Source organism: Hippopotamus amphibius, unplaced genomic scaffold, assembly GCF_030028045.1.
Source record: "Hippopotamus amphibius kiboko isolate mHipAmp2 unplaced genomic scaffold, mHipAmp2.hap2 scaffold_478, whole genome shotgun sequence".
Lineage (NCBI taxonomy): Eukaryota > Metazoa > Chordata > Mammalia > Artiodactyla > Hippopotamidae > Hippopotamus > Hippopotamus amphibius.
In genome coordinates, this window is record NW_026648580.1 from 25,001 (window position 1) to 33,712 (window position 8,712).

Genomic DNA, 8,712 nt, shown 5'->3' on the forward strand with positions numbered 1-8,712 from the left:
ACTGCAGGCAGGTCGACCAGCCGGCCGCGGGCCGCCGAGCGCCCCTCGGGCCGCGGGCGCCCGGGACCCGGGCCGCCGAGCGACCTGCAGGCTCCGTGGCCGCGGGCCGCCGAGCGACCCTCGGGCCGCCGGTCGACTTGCAGGCAGGTCGACCAGCCGGCCGCGGGCCGCCGAGCGCCCCTCGGGCCGCGGGCGCCCGGGACCCGGGCCGCCGAGCGACCTGCAGGCTCCGTGGCCGCGGGCCGCCGAGCGACCCTCGGGCCGCCGGTCGACTTGCAGGCAGGTCGACCAGCCGGCCGCGGGCCGCCGAGCGCCCCTCGGGCCGCGGGCGCCCGGGACCCGGGCCGCCGAGCGACCTGCAGGCTCCGTGGCCGCGGGCCGCCGAGCGCCCCTCGGGCTGCGGGCGCCCGGGACGCGGGCCGCCGAGCGACCTGCAGGCTCCGTGGCCGCGGCCGCGAGCGACCCTCGCGCCGCGGGCTCCCGAGAGCCGGGCCGCCGAGCGGCCTGCAGGCCGCGGGCTGCCGGCCGCCGAGGGCCCCCTCGGGCTGCGGGCGCCCGGGACCCGGGCCGCCGAGCGGCCTGCAGGCTCCGTGGCCGCGGGCCGCGAGCGACCCTCGGGCCGCGGGCGCCCGAGACCCGGGCCGCCGGCCGCCGAGCGACCCTCGGGCCGCGCGCGCCCGAGACCCGGGCCGCCGGCCGCCGAGCGACCCTCGGGCCGCGCGCGCCCGAGACCCGGGCCGCCGGCCGCCGAGCGACCCTCGGCCCGCGCGCGCCCGAGACCATGCCCGCCGGCCGCCGAGCGACCCTCGGGCCGCGCGCGCCCGAGACCATGCCCGCCGGCCGCCGAGCGACCCTCGGGCCGCGCGCGCCCGAGACCATGCCCGCCGGCCGCCGAGCGACCCTCGGGCCGCGCGCGCCCGGGACCCGGGCCGCCGGCCGCCGAGCGACCCTCGGGCCGCGCGCGCCCGGGACCCGGGCCGCCGGCCGCCGAGCGACCCTCGGGCCGCGCGCGCCCGAGACCATGCCCGCCGGCCGCCGAGCGACCCTCGGGCCGCGCGCGCCCGAGACCATGCCCGCCGGCCGCCGAGCGACCCTCGGGCCGCGCGCGCCCGGGACCCGGCCCGCCGGCCGCCGAGCGACCCTCGGGCCGCGGGCGCCCAGAGACCCGGCCCGCCGGCCGCCGAGCGACAGCACGCGCGGACTCGGGCTGCGCAGCCCCGGGCTGCCGGTGGACCCGCGGCCGCCGCTTGACCCGTGTATGCTTGCTGTTCATCTCCTGGAGATTCCTGCACCAAGCTGATTGAATGAGGAACATGGAAGCACTGTATATAGGCTTTGCATTTTTCTCTTCGTTTCCTGTACTTTGCCTTCGTTTCCTTTGCGTGTGCTCTATTTTATTGTACATGTTATATTGCTTGTTATTTTTTTATTCATTTAAGGTAGGACCGCTTTTATGCGTTTCTACACCTCCCCGCCCCCCCCCCCCGCCCCGCGTCTCCCTCCTCTGGTGCCCGCCCCAAATGAGGTCGCATCATCTTTCATAGTGTACATCCTGGGCCAGCATAAGCTTTCCAAGAATAAAATGCCCCCCCGCCTTTCCTTCCCAAGGACACCACGAACACCTCCTGTCCTGTGCAGTGCTTTTTCACCCACCGCCAGCAGAGGGCCCTCTCTGACAGACCCAGGAACTCCCCTGCTCCGAGTCATCCAGGAGAGGCTGTTCCGTTCTGTGTGAAACGGGTGGGGTGGGCTGATGAGACATCATTGCTTAGAAGGCCATCGGGTTCACCGGTTCGGTGGCAAGAGAGAACATCCTCATCCTCCTTGAGGTTGACTCGGAAGGTCTTCGGGCCCGCAGGACACCGCCCCCAAATGGGCCTCCGTGGCATAGGGAGATTTTGCCATGCGAGGTGACAACAGGAGGGGAACACGGACCCTCCTTTCCTTCTCCCGTCTGAAAGCAGGAAGAAAATCTCTCACGGGAACAGGGTGGTGGAGGGGGCGGCCGGGAGGTGTAGAGATGAGGACTGACTGCTTTCCTGTCTTAAGAAATCACGAATCATCCAAGTGGGACCGCTCATAACACACAGAGGACAGAAGTGTGGACGAGATGAGGAGAATGTGTAAGGGAACGTCTTCCACAAGAACTCTTTTCCATAGGCCGACTTCAAGACTTTCCAACATCTCTAGGTTTAGGGGTGGACTGAGTGCCATGAAAGAATGGACATTCAGCAGCCTGTCTACATCATCTCCAAAGAAGGGAAAATGCTGAAACGTCCCTAGCTCCACAAGCCTAAGGGTCTCCCTGCTCCGGAGAGTTGGAGCATATGCGTGCTTCCATGCCTACACAGATCTTGCGCTTTAGGGAAACCACAAACTAGGCAGGAGCCTGGACTTCTACAAGGCAGTCCATGTTCACACGGGTCACTGTGGTTGGCTTCCTTACTTTCATTGGATTGGATTGGGGTGGGGTGGGGTGGGGTGGGGTGGGGTGGGGTGGGGGGCGGGGGGGGGCGGTGACAAATGTCCAAGGATGAGGCATCCTAAAGAAGGAACGTGTGTGGTCCAAGCTACCCGAGGTCGCCATCCTCATTGTAGGAAGAGGACCTCTTTGGGGAGTGTGGGGAGGGGGGAGGCAAGGTAGAAGGTATGCAGATAAGGTTTGGGGGAGGGAAAAAAAGACATTTCGGTCCTAAAGCTAGTCATTTCGAAATGGGAAACAAAGGACACAAGGGAAAAGCTAAAACTGGGCACAGGCGATTGGAAAAGGTTTCTGAGGAGAAGAATCTTCGGAAAGGAATGGGAACCGTGGTCAGGACTGCTTAAGATGAGGATGGATTCAAGGACACACATGAGTGTTCGTATCAACAGGAAACCAGTGCAAAACTAGAATTCAGTTTTCTGTCTCTCGGTGAAAAAGGCCAACTTTGGGCTCGGGCTTGGGTGTTTCTTCTATTGCTCTGCTCTCTCCGTCATGAGAGAGAAAGCTTTCCTTCCTTTTTCCGGAAGGAAGGAAGGAAGGAAGGAAGGAAGGAAGGAAGGAAGGCAGGCAGGCAGGCAGGCAGGCTTATGTCTTCTAAAAATCATCACTTCTTTTCTAGGTTACCTTTATCAGGTCTTGGGGGACTCACGTGGACTTAGTCCTCTTGATATTCAAAGAGCCAGGGTTGGCTCACAAGGAAAGAGGCTTCTCTCTTTGCCTAGCAAGTCTTTCCCTGGGATGTGGGTGACGTGGCTAAGGAGGCACTGTTCCCCAGTGACCTATCTAACTGTTTTACACTCGTTGGGGTATTTTGGACACATTTGCCCCCAAACCGAATGACACATGAAGTCTTTTGCACTTAGAATGCATGTTGAGAGAGGATCCAAGAGGAGAGGGCCTAGCTCAAGAATGTGTTCTCTCTCCTTCGAAAGCAGAGCCATGAAACGGAGTAGGCTTCCTGGAGAGGTTTCCTGACATGGGAAGCGTTGTCGAAGAGGAAGGAACGTGAAGCCTTCTTTGGCTTGTGTCTATACACGGGTGTGTTCCAGCTGCTCTGGAAATGATGGGATCCTTCTTCTCTGCCCTGGCATACAGGGTTTTCGGTCGTCCAAATGGAGGCTCACACGACAGGGACTGAGCCCAGTATCAAGGAGATATTCCACCCGAGTTTCATGCCGAGGCGGCAACAACAGCCTCTTGAAAGATGATGGGGGGTGGGGGGGGGCCACACGTGGATCAATTCCATTCTGTCCATTCAACAGAGGGTCGGGGCTACAGCAGACCCCAGAGAGGGACAGCAGACCCCAGAGAGGGGCAGCAGCCCGGCCGGCCACTGGGTCTCCATGTCTCAGGCTTCCTGGGGAACCTCACCCCCCCCCCCCAGGTCCCCGCCGCCCCCCGCATTCCGCCACCCACCTTGGTGCATTTCGAATGGCTCCAATTGTAAATAGATGCTGGTGGGAAGATTTCTACAGGTTACCTGCAATGGCTGACCTGTCATGCTTGTCACCCTGGGGGAAAACAATTCTCTTTGTCCCCAGAGGCGTCAGACCTCCTCTCTCAGGAACCCCTGAGCCCCGGCCACTGGACTTCACTCCACTGGCACGTAGTAAGGGTCATCCAAACGTTCCTGTGACGGTGAGTATGGTTTCCATGTGGGTTGAAGCCTTCCCTTGCTGCAAGCCTTCTGTCCTCACCATGGCATAGAGACGGTTAAAAAAAAATTGTGTTTGCCACTTTGGGTATACCTTCCACAGCCTGCAGTGATCAAGGCACCCACTTCGCTGGGCAAGTCCTATGAGCCTTCACAAAAGCTCTTGCAAACTTCTTGGGACCATCACTTTTCCAGTCACGCTCAATCATCAGGCAAGATTGACAGGGCCGATGGGAAAACTGGACTCCGAGAAGAACGAGTGACCTACGTGGGGCTGAATGAACTGAGGACTAGGATGATAGTGTGTGTATGACTACTTGTCTACAATAGGACTGATTGGGGAAGCCGCTGGGGGCGGGGGGGGGGGGGCAGGGTGCGGATACCTTAGGAGCTTGGGATGAACATATACACATTCCTATACGTAAAGTGGATAATCAACAAGCTCTTACGACTTGGCACAGGAAACTATACTCAATACTTTGTAATAACGTGTAAGAGAAAAAAAATCTGAAACAGAATCTATATCTATCTATCTATCTACCTATCTTTCTATCTAAATCACTGTGCTGTACACCTGAAACTGCACGACATTATAAATGCTTCCATTATTTCAAACAGAAAAGAATCTCCTAACCTGAGTGAGAGAGAGAGAGAGAGAACAGGACGGATTGTGAAATCTTTTCTTTTCCAGCTACAAGGGAAAATGAAAACAAACAAAACCCAATTTATTTTAAAAGTTGGACATCCATTTGGTGACTTGTACCCTTGTCAGCAAAATGGAATCACTTCTCTTTTTCTCCCTACCTGCTCCGTCCAGAATTCAGAAACTCTCCGTGAGGCTCCTTATTTCTTTGGCAAGAGAGTCACTTGCACGCGTTCCTTAGAGGCCCACGTTACGTTTCCATAAAACGGGAATACACACTTGTGGATATGAGATTCTGGTGCTATTCATTTTCCTTAGGGTGTTGCTTTTCACCTGAAAACCGGACTGGATCCTGAAGTCTTTCAAGTTGCCCCCAATATCTGGCTACAACTCTCTCCATGAATGTTTCCCACTTTCGCCCACCCTTTTGACTTGGCATCACTGACAACGAAAACGGCCCTTTGCCTGAAGCCCTACAGACCGAAGCTGGAGGACTTGGTGAAAACTTTAGAGACATGGCCACCACAGCTCCTGTGGAAACCATCCTGGTGCCTGTTTCTGTGAGAGCCAGTCTGAAAGTCGAACCAAACACCCGACATCATCACAGCCATTTCAAACTGCTAAAGTTGCTTCCACCCTAACATCTACAAATCTTCTTCACTGACACCGCCCCCCACACGCTCCCCCCCCCCCCCCGCACTGGTTTATAATCGGCTCCAGTGATGGACCTTTGTCTTCCTTTGGTTTCCATACAAGTGCCTCTTAGGAAATAACCTGATTGCTTGCACCACAGGCCTAGTTTTTGGGAGCCCATCAACATCACTGCCTCCTGAGAGGAGATATGATAACTGTTTCACAGAACCGACCTGTTCTCAGAACTCAGAAACAGTTTCCATGAAATGGAGGCCTCTACTAACCTATTTTCTCCCTTTCCCTCCCTCCCCGCCTCCCTCCCTCCCTCCATCTCCCTCTCCCTCACACACACACACACACACACACACACACACACACACACACACACACACACACACAGTCACCAGGTCAGCTTTCAATATGTTCAGAGTAGGCCGCCCCAAAATGTGTCTCCTTGAATTCAAGTCGCTTAAGAACTGGACAGCACAAGACCGGACATTCTGGCCCTCCTTTCTGTCCTCCCACAGCAGAGCACGATCTCAAGTTAAGACGTTTGCTTCCACGCATGTCCGTGATTCTCAAATGGTTTAGTGGGGTTTCCTGGGTTAGGAAAAAGAGGGGACTCCTATTTGCCTGAGACAAGGAGAAGTTCTCACACAACCTTCACCCATCCCTCCCTCCCTCCCTCCCTCCCTCCCTCCCTCCCTGCAGTTTGGAGGGGGCAGCCTAAGGGTGGGGAAATTGGGGAAGGAAAAAAAAAAGCCGTTCGATAAAGGGGAGCTCGAGGCAAAGTCAAAGGCTCCCGATCTGACCGGAGAGCATTCTGCATTTGAATGAAGCGATTGAACAAGGCCCTGCGGAATGAAGCGTCCGGACTTCCCCTCCCCCTCTCCCGGCAACTATCAGCCCTGGCGACTTGGGAAGGAGCGAGCGGTGGAGAAGCGGGCGGGGGCGGGGGCGGGGGCGGGGGCGGGACCAACAGACAATAGCCGCTGCCTGCCTGCCTGCCTGCCGGGCTGAGGCCTGAGGGCTGCGGGCCACGCTGGTTTCTGCAACTCAATCCCTTCCAGGAAGCACCTGTGATGACTGCTTGGCAGGGAATGGTCAAAGCTGAACTCTCTTGGCCTATTTCTGAAAAAGGCCTGAGTCTCAGCTACGACAGATTTTCTGGATTTCTTGGCCCATGCGCAGACCCGCACCCTCCCATCCTGTCAGATCCTTTGTACCCACACCTCCCCTGGGAGAGTTCGTTGGCCTCGTCTGGAACATGAACAAGCAAAACCAAACATAGTGTGACATGATGTATTGGTCTTTATTGAAAAGAAACGTGCTCCTCTCGCACACCTGAGGGCAGGAAGCAAAGGCACGTTCTCAGCAGGACGGGGGACAGGGAACCCGAACCCAGGCCGGTCAGCAGTGGCCCCCTGCCCCCCACCGCCCCGCCCTCCCCATCCCCGTCTCTCCCAGGCCCACGTGGGGCCTCCCTTCCCTGCCTCTCTCTGTGCCCCTCGTCTCCAGCTCCCCCAGCCCAGCTTCCGCACCCCCCCCCCCCCGGCCCCGGGAAGGGGAGGCATGTCTGTCCCAGCTCCAGTTCTGATATTTCACTTGTGAAACTTCCCTAGGCCCAGGTGCCAGCTTGCCGTCCTGCTGCTTCATGTCCGTCTCTATCAGCCATGCCCAAAGGGCACGGGAAATTATGGACAGCAAATAGCACACCTAGACGGTGTGTGCGTGGGGGGGGGGGTGTCCCTTCTCCAGGAAGCAGTGAGGGAACAAAAGGAGGCCTGGGGGAAGGAGTCCTGGGTGCCTATCATCGCGCCCCCGCCCCCCCACCGCCCCGCAGAGCACCATTCATTTCCATCTCCGCATCTGAAGGACACATAGTCCTGGTTGAAGCAACTTGATGAGGATTCCCCTCCTAACGACGTGACAGAACCTATGAAGAACTGCACTCCTTGAATCCATAAATGCTAACGGGATCCAAGGAGTTTTCCATCAATGGCAGAAAAAGAAATGGTCCTGAACATAATAACTGCCAAGTATTCCTCTAGACGGAGGCATCATTCACTTTTTCTTAACTTTTTTTCTTTTCATGTTTTACAATAAACTGTATATATTTAGAGTGTACAATTTGGTACCCCAATCTTCCAATTCATTCCCCCCCAACCCTCCCCGCTTTCCCCACTTGGTGTCCATATGTTTGTGCTCTACATCTGTGTCTCTCTTTCTGCCTTGCACACCAGTTGATGTGTACCATTTTTCTGCAGTCCACATATATGTGTGAATATACAATATTTGTTTTTCTCTTTCTGACTCACTCTCATTCACTTGTTAACAACAGTAACGATGACGACGACCACGACGACGACGACAAGGACAAGGATAAGGACCGGAAAAACAACAACAGAGAGAGCACTGGGCGAGTTTTCCACTTCTTAAAGGAAGGAGGCCGTGTTCCCAGGCAGGTTGGCTCAGCTGCACAGTTCCCTCCGGTGACTATTCCTGGGGGCACCGTCGAGGTGATGCACGAAACACACAGGAGGAGGCCTTCTTGAATGTCCTGCCCAGGAAATGGGGACATGATTCCAGCAGTGGCGATGGCTGCCCTTCTCTTTAGGGTGACACACGGGCCTGATGGCACCGGGCAAACCCTCCCCTCCCTCCCTCCCTCCCTCCCTCCCTCCCACCTACCTTCCTTCCTTCCTTCCTTCCTTCCTTCCTTCCTTCCTTCCTTCCTTCCTTCTTGAGGCTCTTGGCCTCCCCACTGAAAGGAAGAGCCCAGGGCCCAGCAGCAAAGACCTTCTGCTGATCCTTGCCAGGGGGCTCTCATTTTACACACTTGAATAGGATCAGTAGACACCGTCATCTCATGAGAAGCAGAAAATATCATCTAAAAGCCTACTTTCCTGGTGTCTCAGCGTCCAGGGCTCCTCCTTCTCAGGGATCTTGTGCTCTGTAGGGATAATTCACATGCTGGGGGAGTAGGTTCCCAATAGCATCTTATGAAATGGATTACAGGATGTCTTCCTTTGAAAAAGATAAAGATTATTTGGGAAAGTTATTCATATGAAGCACATGGATGATATCCTCTCTGATCTATATATTAGAGTTGACCGTTGAACAACCAACATGGGGGATTAGGGGGGCCGACCCCACACACACCATTGAGAACCCATGCATAACTTCACAGTCCAAGCTCTGTATCGGGGCTTCCACCTCTGGGTACTCAGCAACCAGAGATCCTGCAGTGCCATAGTGCACAGCTATGGAAAACATCCCCTTATGAGTCACACACACACA